The following is a 17,683-nucleotide window of genomic DNA, read 5'->3' as shown; positions in this document are numbered from 1 at the left end:
GTTGGTCACCACAGATACAATCACATGAATTACATATTTATGTCAACGACTTACAAGTCCCAATTACTTTTCATTTTCCCTTTTTCAACAGATAAGCATGCTAGCTCTATCATCATTTCCACAGATATGTATAAAAACTATATCTCACATTCAGATAAGCATAAAAGCTATATCCACATTCTCAACAGATATGTATATCAACAATATCCACAGATAAGCATACAAGCTGTATCCACACTTCACAACAGATATGTATATCAACAATATCCACAGATAAGCATACAAGCTGTATCCACACTTCACAAAGATAAGCATATGAGCTCTATCTTCACTTCTCTAGACAAGCATATGAGCTCTGTCTACGGAGTACATCCCCTATCTCCTCCAAATACCTATCCGGTTTAGAGGTACATCCCCTATCTTCCCCTAAACCGCGGAGTACATCCCCTATCTCCTCCTCTACACATAACGTATATAAACACATTGGTTCTATATACAATCACACAATACACACAATTAATGTATTCTATCAACCGTCAAGTTCCATGACACATTCCATTGATTAGTTTCCGTTTACCTAATCATCATGCATTGTCTACAACAATCTCGACTATCCTCCACCGATAGCCCAAAGCAGTTATTTCTAAAACAGAAAATAAATGCACAAATGGATATTCAATCAATATTTCATTTCCTCATTACTCATCAATTAATTATCCCAATTAATTAAACAATGTAATTAGGCCATTTTCCATAATTACCATTTCAACCCTTAGGTCCCATTTTCATCAATGATTCTACAATCATTCCATTTTTCTATGCCAAACATGCATCTAGGTTTATTATAAATAAAACCCCAACCTTTGTAAAATTACACAAAAGCCCCAAACCTTCACAAAATTACCAAACCAAGCCCAACATCTCAAAATACCAAAATTTAAAGACAAAACCCATAGAGAGGAGTAGGTTATCCCTACCTCAAATTCGGAGTCCCAAAGGAGAAGACGACAAAACCCAACGTGCTCCAAAACCCAAGATTTTCAGATTAAAAAGAAGCCCTCGACGATCAACAACTTTTTTGTAAAGGCCAAAGGTGAGCAAATCACTCCTACTAGACCAAAACCTAGAGAGAAGGTAGTATCTAGAGAGAAAGACTCAACAATGGTGTTTTTGGAAAAGTAAGAGAGAGAAGAGAAAGTGAAAAAGTGATTTGAAAAGTCACAATTTCGGGACTTTAACCCAGGTCTCCGCTCGAGCGTAAAACACCCCGCTCGAGCGTCCACTCACAGACTTCCGCTCGAGCGGCCAACCTCCCGCTCGAGCGCAGAATGCACTCGCCCAGCACTTTCGCAGAACCAGGCCTCCGCTCGAGCTCCCAACCCTACGCTCGAGCTCACAACACTGCACAACAAGATACTGGATGGATATAATCTACGCTCGAGCTCCAACACCTCCGCTCGAGCGTACAGGCCAAAAATCTGGGCAACTAGTTTTGGTTTCTAAACTCAACCAACCTGAAACAAACCTGCCCAACACATCCCATAACTCAAATACTAAGTAAAAAAAGATGCAAACAAGATGACAGACAACTACCAACATCCACGGACACCTGTCCGGATCACGGTATAATAAGGGTAAACCCGGGATCGCTATAACCTCCCCCCCTTAAAGAATTTCGTCCCCGAAATTAAACACAAGTTTTCAAAAACAAGTTTTCCTCCATGTGAAACAATGTTACATTTTAACATTCAACAATTCGACCCATTACCGGTCATCCCATCCCTTAAACAAGAGACATATCACAATATGTAAACAACATATGTACTTTCAACATGCATCAACATTATGCACTATCTTTCCAATTTCAACAATATATTCAACACATATAATGTTACATTCAACTTCCATATGAGGCAAGTTCCAAAACATACTTTCAATAAACCAAACATCTTCAATGTTTCACAACTTAAGACATATATAAAAGCTCTTAAGTTCAACAAAACGTAAAATTTAAATACAAGATCATACATCAACAAACAAGTCCGGATATTTCTCTCGGATTTCCAACTCACGTTCCCAAGTGGCTTCCTCCACTCCGTGATGTTTCCACAAGACTTTCACTAAAGGAATGGTCTTACCACGCAGGACCTGATCCCGCCTATCCAAGACCCGAACCGGTCTCTCCTCATACGAGGCATCCTCATCTACCTCTAAATCAGTCCAATCCAATACATGTGATGGATCTGGCTCATACTTCCGAAGCATACTCACATGAAACACGTCATGCACTCCGGACAACTGCGGCGGTAAGGCTAAACGATAAGCAACCTCACCTATCTTCTCAAGGATCTCAAAGGGACCAATAAACCGAGGGGATAACTTCCCACTCTTCCCAAACCTCATCAGACCTCGCCTAGGTGATATCTTCAGAAAGACATGATCACCTACCTCAAACGCCAAAGGCCTCCTCCTACGGTCGGCATAACTCTTTTGTCGACTTTGGGCTGTAACAAGCCTCCTACGGATAAGCTCAACTTTTTCCGTCGTCTCCCTAACCAACTCCGGACCCAACAAAGGTGCATCACCCACCTCGGCCCAACAAACTGGAGACCTACACGGTCGGCCATACAAGGCCTCAAACGGTGCCATACCGATGCTAGACTGAAAACTGTTGTTGTAGGCAAACTCTACCAATGGCAAGTGCCTCTCCCACGTCCCACTGAAGTCCAGGACACAACCCCGAAGCATATCCTCGAGGATCTGAATAGTACGCTCGGACTGCCCGTCAGTCTGAGGATGATAAGCCGTACTAAAGGTCAACTTAGTGCCCAAGGCACTCTGCAAGCTCTGCCACAACCTAGCAGTAAAACGAGGATCTCTATCTGAGACGATCGTCACTGGGACCCCATGCAATCTCACTACATCCCGAATATACAAATCGGCAAGATGATCTACCGAATCTCTCACGCGCATAGGAATAAAGTGCGCCGACTTAGTCAACCGGTCTACAACCACCCAAATAGCATCACTACCCCGTTGAGTCCTCGGAAGACCTACAACGAAGTCCATAGTGACATGCTCCCACTTCCACTCGGCAATAGGCAAGGGTTGCAACAAACCCGCTGGCCTCTGATGCTCGGCCTTCACTTGCTGACAAGTAAGGCACTTCGATACGAAAACAGCCACATCTCTTTTCATACCCCGCCACCAAAACTGGCGACCCAAATCCTGATACATCTTAGTACCTCCCGGATGCACCGCAAGGCGCGAATGGTGAAACTCTCGGAGTACTTCCTCTCGGCAAGCCTCCGGTACAAACAAACGGTCTCGGTATCTCACACTCAGGTCGGGATACACCGTCAGACCCTTCTCAACTTTCCCACTGGAGATCTTTTCTCGGAGGGATTCTACCTCAAGGTCACCTCTCTGTGCCTCTAACACTCTAATCACAAGTGTAGGCTGCGCAACAACAGAAAACAAGGCCGCAGCCTCAACAGATTCGTCCAGTAGCAAATCAAACTCGCCAAGTGCTCCCAACATCACCCATTCCCGGATGGCTATACAAGCTACATCACTAATGGTTTTCCTACTAAGGGCATCGGCCACAACATTGGCCTTTCCCGGATGATAATGCAACTCAAAATCATAATCCTCGATGAACTCCATCCATCTCCTCTGCCTCAGATTCAAGTCTCTCTGTGTAAACAGATACTTCAAACTCTTGTGATCCGAGAATACCTCGAACCTCTCACCATAAAGGTAGTGCCTCCAGATTTTCAAGGCAAAGATCACAGCTGCTAACTCTAGGTCGTGTGTGGGGTAATTCTTCTCGTGTATTTTCAACTGACGTGAGCCATAAGCTACCACTTTCCCCTCTTGCATCAACACACAACCCAAACCCTCTCGTGAGGCATCACAATATACAGCATATCCCAACCCTCTCTCCGGAATAATCAATACAGGAGCGGTGGTCAATCTAACTTTCAACTCTTGGAACGACTTTTCACAGGTCTCACTCCACACAAACTTGACTCCCTTCCGAGTCAGTCTAGTCAACGGTGACGCTAACCTGGAGAAATCTTTCACAAACCGACGGTAATACCCAGCCAATCCCAGAAAACTGCGGATCTCAAACACACTCTTAGGCTGTGCCCAATCTTGCACTGCCTCAACCTTGGATGTATCGACAGACACCCCTTCCCCGGATACCACGTGGCCTAAGAATTTGACTTCCCCCAGCCAGAACTCACACTTCCCAAACTTGGCATACAGCCTATGGGCTCTAAGTAACTCAAGCACCACTCTCAAGTGTGCCTCGTGCTCCTTCTCAGAAGACGAATAGATAAGGATATCGTCCACGAAAACAACCACAAATCGGTCTAAGAACTCCCAGAAAATCCGGTTCATCAAGTCCATAAAGACTGCCGGTGCATTGGTAAGCCCAAATGGCATCACCAGAAACTCATAATGGCCATACCGCGTACGGAATGCCGTCTTAGGAATATCTTCCTCCCTGACCCTCAGCTGATGGTAACCCGATCTCAAGTCTATCTTAGAGAAACAACGGGAACCCTTCAACTGGTCAAACAAATCATCTATACGGGGCATAGGATACTTATTCTTAACCGTAGCCCGATTCAACTTCCGGTAGTCTATACACAATCTCAAGGCACCATCTTTCTTTTTAACAAAGAGGGCTGGTGCTCCCCACGGTGAAACACTAGGGCGAACAAAGCCCTTATCGAGCAATTCCTGGAGCTGAACTTTCAACTCAACCAACTCTGCTGGAGCAAAACGGTAAGGTGCCATAGAAATCGGCGTCGTACCCGGCACTAAATCAATAGAGAATTCTATCTCTCGGTGAGGTGGCAAACTAACAAGTTCTTCGGGAAAAACATCCGAATACTCACAAACCACCCTCGGCAACACAATCCGAGTCTCAACACACTCGCTACTCTCAAAGCTAGCAAGTAAACCACTAAGCTCACTTCGCCCTCGCGGATCATACCCCGGTGGCAAAACACTACCAACCCGGTCTCCCAAGAAATGGAACCACTCCCCGCTCAAGGTACATAACGTGACCCTCTGGCGGTAGCAATCAATAACAGCCCGGTATGACGATAGCCAGTCCATACCCAAAATAACATCAAAACCCTTCATGGGCATGACAACAAACGGAAAAGGAAGCCTATAATCGGCGACCTCTATATCACATCCTCTAACACCCTGTTTTAGAATCAACTCACCGCCCAAAGGCGATACCACACAAATAGGAGATGCTAACTGTGCTAACTCCAATTCCAAAACAGATGCAAATGCAGCAGATACAAAAGAATGAGATGCACCCGTGTCTATCAACACATTAGCAACTGAGTTGCAAAACAGAAAAGTACCTCTCACTACTGATGGAGCCGGTACTAAATCCTGCGCGGTAACAGCATACACGCGCCCCGTAGGCCCCTGGTCTACCTGCTCACCTCTCGGAGCAAAAGACTGCTGCACAGACTGGGATGACGAAGCTCCCGGATTGGCCCTCGAGGCCTGCACAGACTGAGCTGGCTGAAAACCCTGCGTCTGCCTAGAACCAGACGCTCCCGAAGTGGCACTCAACTGTGGGCAAAACCTCTTCATGTGCCCAGGTTGTCCACACTGATAACAAGTCAAGAGCTGCCCCCTGCCCAAACTCTGACTCTGCGGTCTAGCTGAAGAAGAAGCAGCTTTCTGACCCCCACCCTTCTGCGGGCAAACAGATACCTTGTGACCCAGCTGGCCACACCTGTAACAAGTGAATTCCCCCTGACTGCCTCTCCCCGAGCCTACACTCGGCACTGGAAAGGTCGATCTAGAGACTGCACCCTGAGACTGCTGAGGGTTATAACCCTTCTGTCTCCTGCCATCACCCTGACTATCCTGGCTCCTCTTGGAGCCTCTCTGACCCTCATCCTCCTCCTGCATCATAAGCTCCATATGAGCTGCAGCATCCACTAGGTGTCTATACTCTCGAATATAAGACCCACCAATTCTCAACTTGAGGCCCCGCCTCAACTTCCGCTCAAACTCATAGCAACGGCGTTCCTCAGACGCCACCAGTTCAGGTGCAAACCTGGACAGACTGGTAAAAGTAGCCTCAAACTCGGCCACTGACAAGCCCTGCTGATTAAGCCGGCTAAACTGATCTCTCAGCTTCTCCCTAGCTACTGCTGATAAAAACCTCTCCTGAAAAGCATTCATAAACGCCTCCCAAGTACCACCAACACGAGCTTTCTCGTATTTCCACCATTGACCCGCATCTCCCTTCAGTTGGAAGGATGCCAAGGTCACTTTCAGTGCTTCGTCCTCGATGCCAAGCATCTCAAACGTCTTCGTTGTCTGTTCGAGCCATTCATCTGCCTTAAGCGGCTCTTTAGGATCCCCGATAAACTCGTCCGGATTACACCGGAAGAACTCCCTCTTCAAGAAGGAAGGCCCTGCCTCAGCTGCCTGATTCCCAGCTCTAAGAATACCCAAAGCTCCTGCTATCTCTCTAGCCAGGGCACCCATAGCCTGCTGACCCACTGGCTCGGCCACATTGGCCTGCCCAACTCCCTCCTGCACTGCCGGAATCTCACCCTGTAACGGTACTTCCTGCCTCGCAGGTCTACCACGCCTAGCACCTCTTCCTCGTCCTAACATCCTAATAAAGGTAATACAGAACGTTAGCACATTCATAGGTGTGCCAAAACTAAACACTCACGTCCTAATGCATGGACAAGTGTAATTCACTCCACATAAGCACATAAACACATAAGCACTTACGAATTTCATTTCCGGATAATAATAGTCCCGAGACGTTACTAGAGTTCCGGTTAGAAACAGCATTGATCAAGTGCCTTTCCAACAAGACTCCCAGAAACTCAAGGATCCAATCAACATCCCAGAAATTAAATCCCATACCCACATAGTCACATAATCATGTTATCAATTAAGCACATAGCATATGATACTACATCTAAGTCTCTATCAAGCGAGACAAACCCATTGTGATCCTAATCACTTCCCACGTACCCAAAGTATTCGAACCCGGTACGCTCTGATACCAAGTTGTAACGCCCTCAAAATAATAACATTAAACTAACCACATTCCTTTATTTCATTGAGTTTCATTACATAAGTATTACATGTTAACCTCATAACAAAATGCCCTACGGGCTTACAGCTTTCCAAGTTAACACTTGGTTACAACAAAGAGTTCTAACTCGTTTACACATTAAGCCCTTGGCTTGAAATTACATGTAATACATCAAAAGTAAAACAACAAAACTATGCCCGCCACTAGCCTCCCAGCTATGTCCTTGGAGGTGGCATGCTTCCTGCACCTGAAAATGATATTCCCATATAGGGTGAGCCACAGCCCAGTAGAAATACACTAAACCAACCATGGACAATGACTAAAACATTAGCAATTGATAGTTGGTCACCACAGATACAATCACATGAATTACATATTTATGTCAACGACTTACAAGTCCCAATTACTTTTCATTTTCCCTTTTTCAACAGATAAGCATGCTAGCTCTATCATCATTTCCACAGATATGTATAAAAACTATATCTCACATTCAGATAAGCATAAAAGCTATATCCACATTCTCAACAGATATGTATATCAACAATATCCACAGATAAGCATACAAGCTGTATCCACACTTCACAACAGATATGTATATCAACAATATCCACAGATAAGCATACAAGCTGTATCCACACTTCACAAAGATAAGCATATGAGCTCTATCTTCACTTCTCTAGACAAGCATATGAGCTCTGTCTACGGAGTACATCCCCTATCTCCTCCAAATACCTATCCGGTTTAGAGGTACATCCCCTATCTTCCCCTAAACCGCGGAGTACATCCCCTATCTCCTCCTCTACACATAACGTATATAAACACATTGGTTCTATATACAATCACACAATACACACAATTAATGTATTCTATCAACCGTCAAGTTCCATGACACATTCCATTGATTAGTTTCCGTTTACCTAATCATCATGCATTGTCTACAACAATCTCGACTATCCTCCACCGATAGCCCAAAGCAGTTATTTCTAAAACAGAAAATAAATGCACAAATGGATATTCAATCAATATTTCATTTCCTCATTACTCATCAATTAATTATCCCAATTAATTAAACAATGTAATTAGGCCATTTTCCATAATTACCATTTCAACCCTTAGGTCCCATTTTCATCAATGATTCTACAATCATTCCATTTTTCTATGCCAAACATGCATCTAGGTTTATTATAAATAAAACCCCAACCTTTGTAAAATTACACAAAAGCCCCAAACCTTCACAAAATTACCAAACCAAGCCCAACATCTCAAAATACCAAAATTTAAAGACAAAACCCATAGAGAGGAGTAGGTTATCCCTACCTCAAATTCGGAGTCCCAAAGGAGAAGACGACAAAACCCAACGTGCTCCAAAACCCAAGATTTTCAGATTAAAAAGAAGCCCTCGACGATCAACAACTTTTTTGTAAAGGCCAAAGGTGAGCAAATCACTCCTACTAGATCAAAACCTAGAGAGAAGGTAGTATCTAGAGAGAAAGACTCAACAATGGTGTTTTTGGAAAAGTAAGAGAGAGAAGAGAAAGTGAAAAAGTGATTTGAAAAGTCACAATTTCGGGACTTTAACCCAGGTCTCCGCTCGAGCGTAAAACACCCCGCTCGAGCGTCCACTCACAGACTTCCGCTCGAGCGGCCAACCTCCCGCTCGAGCGCAGAATGCACTCGCCCAGCACTTTCGCAGAACCAGGCCTCCGCTCGAGCTCCCAACCCTACGCTCGAGCTCACAACACTGCACAACAAGATACTGGATGGATATAATCTACGCTCGAGCTCCAACACCTCCGCTCGAGCGTACAGGCCAAAAATCTGGGCAACTAGTTTTGGTTTCTAAACTCAACCAACCTGAAACAAACCTGCCCAACACATCCCATAACTCAAATACTAAGTAAAAAAAGATGCAAACAAGATGACAGACAACTACCAACATCCACGGACACCTGTCCGGATCACGGTATAATAAGGGTAAACCTGGGATCGCTATATCAAAATTCATTTCAAAATTCAAAAACTCAAAAATATTTTCAAAACTCATAATCAAATAAACTTTTATTTCTTTAAAACTGAACTCACAACTCCATACTTAAAATCACAATGCCTTGCACATTCTCTCTCTCTCTCTCTCTCTCTCTCTCTCATACAGAGATGAAATTGGGGGTTAAAAGATAAATAATATTTTTTTACTGTATAGACAAATACACATATATGTACAATATGATATATAAATTATATATATACACATAAAAAAATTTAAATATCATATAAACAATCTCTAATAGAACGAATAAATTTTTTTCTAGAAAAATAACAGAGAATAAGAGATGAGAAAAGAATGAAGTATATATCTTTTATACTAAGATGCTATTTTATTTATAAAATAATACATACATATAAAATAATACATACTACGGAAAATAAAATTTTCACAGAGACAGAAGGGTCATGACCCCTCATAATCTTTTTCCAGTTCTATCCCTGCACATCACCTCATTCTTTTAATAAAAAAAACAAAAATAAAAAAAAATTATCTTTATATTTTTAATTTTATTAAAATATATTTAATATACAAATTCTATTTTTATAAAATTGATATTGTTCTAAAAATATATTTAAAATTTTAAAATGCAACTAATATTTCACATATTTAATAAAAATTTAAATTAATAATCTAAAATATATAAAAATTTATAGAATTAAAGTAATTTGTATGACTTAAGTTAATATAAATAATAAATTACTTTTCTAATTAATATATATATATATATATATATATTGGTAGGAGAAAAAGTTTAGAATAACACAAATGCAAATAAAAATATATTAATTCAAACCACGCAAATAATAACTAAAACCAAAATAATTATATAATAAAAAAAATAGTGGCATGTTTGATCCCACACACAAAGTAAGACTTGCACCCACACAAACTAAACTTACACTTCACATAGACTAGACTTGTATCTTTACACATATTAGACTTACACCCCACACCGTACACCCCACACCCTACATAGATTAAACTCGCGTCCTATATAGATTAGATTTGCATCCCTACATAGATTCAACTTGCATCCCTCACAAATTAAACTTGTACTTCACACTAACTAAACTTTCACCTCCACACAGATTCAACATACACGCCAACACAGACTAGACTTGCACTACTACACAGATTTGACTTGCACACCCTACGCATACTGAATATGCATCCCTACATAGACTAAAGTCTCATTTGGCAAGTGATGATTTTAGTCAAAAAGCCAAAAAGTCACTAAAAAAATCAAAAAATCAACTTATACAAAAAAGTCAAAGATTCCATTTTCCTCTCTACTTTATTGCACATCTTTTTGTAAAAAAATCAAAAACTCATCCCAAACATACTAGTTTTTTTTATATCATATTTTAGCCGAAAAGTCAAAAAATTACTAAAAAAGCCTGCTCCCAAACGAGGCTTAAACATGCGCCCCATACAGATTAGATTTGCACCTTTACACAAATTCAACTTGCACCCTTCATAGATTTAATTGCACCCTACACAGACTAAGCTTACACTCCCATACAGATTTGACTTGCACGCCAACACAAACTAGACTTGCACAACTACAAAGATTTGACTTGCACACCACATAAACTAAACTTGCACCCTCACATAGATTCAACTTGCATGCTAACACAGACTAGACTTCCACCACTACATAGGTTTAACTTGGACACCACATATACTAAACTTGCACCTACACATAATGGACTTGCACCCTACAAAGTACTTTAAAAATATATATATACAATTGAGTTATTTATAAATGAAAACAAAAATATTTCTAATATTTTATATTATTTTTAAAAAATTAATTTTTAAGTAAAAAATATTATTTAATCTACGAAGAAAAAACGTAGAGACTAATAAAAATATTAACTCAAATTATACAATTACTATAAAAATATTATTCAAACATACAAATATTATTTTCATTAAAAACAAAAATAGAATCATATGAAAATGAAAATGATATTTTTTTATCAAGCTACTTTTAATTTTTTTTTTAAATAAAAGACAAAATTTAAAAATTCAACCAAACAGTTTACGTTTCAAACTTAAAACTAGTTTTAAAAAAAATTAATCGCACAGCATATTTCAATTTTATAAATAGTTATAAAAATAGTAAAAATTAGTCACAGGAAAAAAAAATTCACATAATATTGTAGACACCCCATTTTGACCGGCCCTAAGACTTGGGCGCTTTCTTTTGATTACCCGATGATGACAATCAGAATGTGTTTATCACAAAATTATTAGTAAGAGAGCTTGGAATTTGAGCTTTATTTCTAACCCTAAGCCTATATCGGCCAAGTGTTTAAGCCCTGTGGGACACCCGGAGTGAAATGGGACCAAACCAGAGCGAAACAAGACCAAACTGGAGCGAAAATCCACCCTAGCCGGTCAACCGGTAGCACCATCGCGGGCAAGACCAATGTGATCGCGGGTGCAACTTGCCTTACTACGGTCGCGACCTATTTACATTGGGCGAGTTTTTTTTATTGTGTGGGGCACTTTGTGATGTTATTTCTTACCTATTTTTGCACCAAATGCATGCTTACTCATCCTCCATTGACTAGTGCTTGAGCCAACGAGGATAATGCTCCATTTTAGTGCCCCATTAGCTCCATTACCTTCTCTAAATGATCCACTTTGTCTTCCACCATTGCTCCACTAGCATTGCCTATATAATGAGAGCTATAGTCTTGAGTTTGAGGAGATGAGTTAGAAGAGAAGTGTAGAGAGAATACTAAATTTAAATTAGAATTTGAGAGAAAAAAAAAGCCTTGAAAGCAAGAGAGTTGTCTTTCCAAATTAGTGAAGTTATAAAGGCTCTATACATCTCATATTTCCTTGCAAACACCACTCAAGAACCAAGTCCTACAGCTTTGACCAAAGTGAGAGTAGTCTTGCTAAGTTGAAGAAGATTAAACAGTGATCATACACTTGTCGAAAACATTATTCTAAGCTCAAATTCCAAGCTCTTGAATTGAGGATTGAGATCAAAACTCAGAACATTGAGGGCGATCAAGATGAAGTTTGGAAATCGAAAAGTTCAATCTTTCTCTGGAAGGTGAATTTCAAGTCTTTCATTTTCTTTATATTTTCCATTTCATAATTATTTCCTTACTTTCAATTTCATAGTATTTTGTTATAATCTAATTGGAAGTGGTTAGTTTTAGTTCATATTTATTTTCTTACTTCATATTTTAAAGCGTTTTGTTATAATCCAAGTGGTTAGTTTAGCTCATATTTATTTTTTTACTTTTTATTTCATAGTGTTTTGTTGTAATCCAAGCAGTTAATTTAGCTCATATTTATTTTATTGCTCTTGTTTCATATTGTTTTGTTGTAATCTAACTGGAAGCGGTTAGTTTTCAATTCTTTCATTTTCTTGCACTTTCAATCTTATAGTCATTTTCTTGTTTTAAGTTGTATATTAGTTTTGTTGTAAGCTAACCAGAAGTGGGTAGTTGAGTCGCCTACATATTTCTTGTTTGTTCTTTTCTTGGTGTTGCAACAAGACAGGTTTTGCTAGGCCTAGGCTAGACGGTTAACTTCTTTTTGATAAAATGGCATAATCTTCCGATGTTGACCAATTTTCGGTGGTTTCCAAGACGCATGAAACTTCTATTTTGTTTTTTTTTTATTTGAGTGTTTTGTGAGGTTTTTATTTTGTTGTGATATTTTCCTTCTCCCTCTCTAATTTGGTTTGTAATTATTCTTTCAAGTGTTGTAATAATTCTCCGCCCCGTTTCTTTCTATCCTATTCTTTTACTTGCTTTCCTTATTTGTGCATAAGCATCATATTTTTTTTTTTAAATCATATCCATGCTTTGCATCTATGTTTCATGCACCTTAATTCAGCTAAGTTTGCATTTGTGGTTTTAATCAATTCCTATGTGATTATGTGCGCTACCTCATATTCTTGAGATGATTCACATGTCATATCTTAGAATTCAAATCTTTAGTTGCATTTCGCGAGTGAATTGCATTAGAATTGTGTATATAAGATCATGCATAGTTTTCTAACATTGTTTTGTAGCTGTTTGTACGTCGGTAAATATGTAAGTTTTTCATGCTTTAGTATCCCGCTTGTGTGTGTTTTGTTTACCATATTTAAGCATCTTACCATATGGCTACTTGCTTACTTGATATAATTGTATGAATGTTGATGGATAAGGTTATGTCGCTTAATTTGGAATGATGTTCATTTTCATGATTGTAAACTTAATTTCTTTTAGTTGTACATCTTCAAAACTCTTTCAAAACATATGAAATCATGTTGTTCCAAAATGAATGGCATAGTCTATATTTGTATGCTTCACATAGTAACTTTTAAGATTTATTTAATAATCAGAATATAAACATATAAAGTTAATAAAACTCATATCATCGTTTAGTAGAGGCCAATCTTTAATCGGGTGAGCGGGGGTGCTCAATTAATAACCTTCCTCTTTCATACCTAAGGTTCTGAGCGAAGCATCTTTGGTTACAAGGAACAATGACCTTGGCACGAGTCACTTGTTTTCTAATTTTCTCAAAATGACTCTAAGATCTGGTGATGCAGTCCATTTCTGGCAATGGTTTTGCAATAAAATGGATTTTCTATAAAAGTTGCCAAATCTGGACTCTCATCTATGTTTCACATTGCACTCGTGAGACTAGATCAAACAAATAGAGGGCCCGAACTGTTTAACGCCCATGTCGGGCATGTGACAGTTTTTGGTGACTCTGTTGGGGATATTAAGAAACCTTGACTCGACCTCTATGATATGAATTTTATTTTCAATTATATATTCATTGCATTACATGTAATGGTGAACTTAAAGTTCCTGTGTTGCCCAGATTTTGGTGGGAGTGCAGGCAAACTTTTCGTGACACTATACCTATCTCTACGTTACTTTAGAGCCCTTGTGTTATACCTTTTTGAGATCTGTCAAAAAGGTAGTTATGTTATCTAAGGTTCTCAGATTTCCATGAGAGGCTATATTGACTCTTCTGATTTCCTGGGATCTTCATTGGTACCCAAAGGACTCTTTCATAGTGTCACCTTGATATTAACCCCTAGAGTAGAGCCAACCTTATGCATATAGTGAGCTATAGTACCTTCCAAAATTAGGACAGGATGCTCTCCCATTTCTAGGATTTATGATATCGCTTGTTTGAATAGTGAAGCCTTAGATCAATTCAAAGCTAGGAGAGGGTAACCCTAGCCCCCATAGGGGTGTTTGTTCTCTTTCCTGTTATGTGTTATGTGCAATGTATGGGGATTCTCAGATTCAGATGAATGGTTCAGGCATTTCAGTTTGTGGGGTTTGAGTTCATTTTTTCAGTGTGATTTAGTAGTAATCAATTGAACCGCCATGCTGCTGAAATTTGATTGGGGGTTCTGTTTTATTTTTGCAAGGTAGTTGGGCACCATAGTTTCAGAACAGTCAAATATATCCAAGTTCTGTGGACTCGTGTTAGTAGACTTTGTAAGACTACAGATTTGGTTTAAAGATAGCCAGTGTTAGTTTTTTTGCCACCGATCACACGTAGCAGAAGAACAAAAGTCGCATCAACTGTTTAGAGTACCCCTTCTTCACCAGCTAGATCGTCCCCACTTAATTTATCGGCATCATTGATGGCTCAAGTTTTGGAAAATATAGTGGACATATGTTGTTGGCCCTTCAACAAAGTTTGGCGTAATCTTCCCCCGGCCTTCACGTGACTGTTACAGGATTTCGGCCCCCAGTGGCTTATTTTCAAGTTTAAGTGTGAAAAAAGTGCCTTTTCCGACTTACTTTTCAAACCGGGAGTTCCGTGCTTGTTTTGAAAGTTCTACAAGTTACATTGGTCCTTCTCGAGGTGTTTGAGGTATTCCCCCCACCTTCTCGTACTGTTACACAATTTTGGCCCCCCAATGGCCTATTTTTAATCTTAAGTGCGATAAAAGTGTATTTTTTGACTTAGTTTTCAAATCGGGAGTCTCGTCCTAGTTTCGTAAGTTTCCACAACTTACATTGGTCTCTCTCGAGGTGTTTGATTACTTCCCGGGGCTTTCCCATGACTGTTACACGATTTTGGCCCCTCGATGGCCTATTTTCAAGCTTAAGTGTGAGAAAAGTGCCTTGTTGGATTTTGTCTTCAAACCGGGAGTCTCGTGTTAGTTCCGTAAGTTTCTACAACTTACATTGGTCCTTCCCGAGGTGTTTGAGGTGTTCCCCGGGACTTCTTGTGACTGTTACACGCTGTTGGCCCCCAGTGGCCTATTTTCAAGATTTTTTTTTTTGGGTGAATAAGACAAATAAAACAAGAAAAATTACATGATTACAAGGGGCAAACCCCAGGACCTAACACAAGAAACCAAACAAAAACAAAACCACACACACAGCAAAAGGAGGCGAAAAAACCAAAACAGCAAAACTAAAGCCCAACAACCTGTTCACCATCCATATGTAGTAGAATGTGAACAAGAGAATTAAATGATTGTAGCAGCCTAGAAAAAAGGAAAAAGAGCAAACCAATCATTTGATCCAGGAGCCTACGTCTTTGCCAAACAAAACCCCAGTTACTGTAGCACCCACCCAGATAGTTAAAAATGGCTTCTGTATTCGCAAGTTCAAGCACAAACAAGATAACCCAAAGAAAAAGTATAGGATTACCTACACAACCCGTAGGGATAGGAAGTAACACCCAAAACCCACCAGTTAACATCTTTACAAACCAGAACAAAACAAATTATTACAATATAGAAAATAAAGACGAGGAATTTCCACAATGACAATTCTCCACATAGACTGGCGCAGCATGCAGCCTGGTCCTTGTGTCTTCAAGACTCTAATCACAGCATACCAAAACAATAACAAGACCTCAACATCTAGAGATGGGATTTCACCACGGCAGACAATCCACACAGCACAACAGATCTGCCTATTGCACATAGTAGAAGGATTTGTCACCAGAAAAAAACTGCATTTGTTACCCAACATTACATAAATGACACCAAAATGTAGCATGCAAAGAAAACACACAATATTAGGTCTCACATCACTAAACCCACAATTTCGGAACTCACAACACACAGTAACAGCATCCTTAGCCTGCAAATACAGATGTACCATATATATATTCATTAGCTCAGAAACCATAAAAATAGTAGATGAACACTCATTCCTCACAGAATATCTTTAAGTATGGTCTCACACCACTCAACCCTTAGTTTAGGCACTCAAAATTAGCTTCATTTTCCACTGCACAAGAGAATATAATTAGATAAACACACATGTATGCTCACATTCACTTAACCCTCTTATAGTGATCTCACCACACTCAGTAGCCCTCCCATTCCTGTAGTATGGGGCTTCAAGATTGTGTTGGGCAGATTCCACTGAGTCATGTACCAATTATCTCCTGTAGATCTAGACAAATTTGTGATAGAGAGAATTTGACCTCTAATCATATGAATGATAAATTTAATAATCACCTCATCAGGTTTGAGTTCTTTATGAAAAATTATATTGCTCCTTTCAAGCCAGATATGGTAAACAGAGCAAAGTAATGTGAGCTTAAGGATTATGGATCTCAAAGACTTGCCCTCTTTGTTTCTGTGACAGCAAAAGTCAGAATGTGTGGCCATTGGAGATTAGGCCAATTGACATTACATTTGCCTTTAAGAGTTTCCCAAATTCTAGCAGTGAAGATGCAATTGAAAAATAAATGGGAATGGCTCTCAGTAGAGTATTGACAGAAAGGGCAATTTGGGCTAGATGACAAGCCAAACAACTGCAAGCGATCCGCAGTATTTAATCACTCTTGAATAGCCATCCAAATAATAAAACTGACCCTAGGAATCATATGGGGCCCCCAAAGTAGATTATGCTAGGCCACAGTGTCAAATTTGCTTCTCCAGTAATTCCAGGCAGATTTAATGGAGAAGACACCATCCGGGTTTAAGTGCCAAAAAGGTTGGTCACTTCTCGAGGAATTAGGTTTACAGCTACTGGGAGTAACTGAGATTAATTCCCTAATCTCCCAAGAATTAGGAATAGGCCACTTCCAGGAATTCTCATCCACAATCTGACTGACTTTTGCCTCACTATTGAGGCAAGAATCATACAGGATTCTATCACCATATCTATGAGGCCCAAGTGGATGCCAATTATCATGCCACAGGAAAGTAGAATCACCTCTACCAATCTTATGCAATATAAGAGGAGAAACAGTATCCCTAAGAGATAATTGCTTCCTCCAGACCCAAGAAGGGTCATTAGGGACTTTGACCTTCCAAAAGCTCCTACCTTTAAATAAGTAGGACTTCAGCCTATTTTCAAGCTTAAGTGTGAACAAAGTGCTTTTTTCGACATAGTTTTCAAACCAGAAGTCCCGTGCTAGTTTCGTAAGTTTCAACAACTTACATTGGTCCCCCCAGAGATGTTTGATGTGTTCCTGGGGCCTTTTCATGACTGTTACACGATTTTGGCCCCCGATGGCCTATTTTCAACCTTAAGTGTGAGAAAAGTGACTTTTTGGACTTACTTTTC

This window comes from Camellia sinensis, chromosome 15 (genome assembly GCF_055761805.1).
Source record: "Camellia sinensis isolate YWXY chromosome 15, ASM5576180v1, whole genome shotgun sequence".
In the NCBI taxonomy this organism is placed as follows: domain Eukaryota; kingdom Viridiplantae; phylum Streptophyta; class Magnoliopsida; order Ericales; family Theaceae; genus Camellia; species Camellia sinensis.
This window is presented reverse-complemented; position numbering follows the sequence as displayed.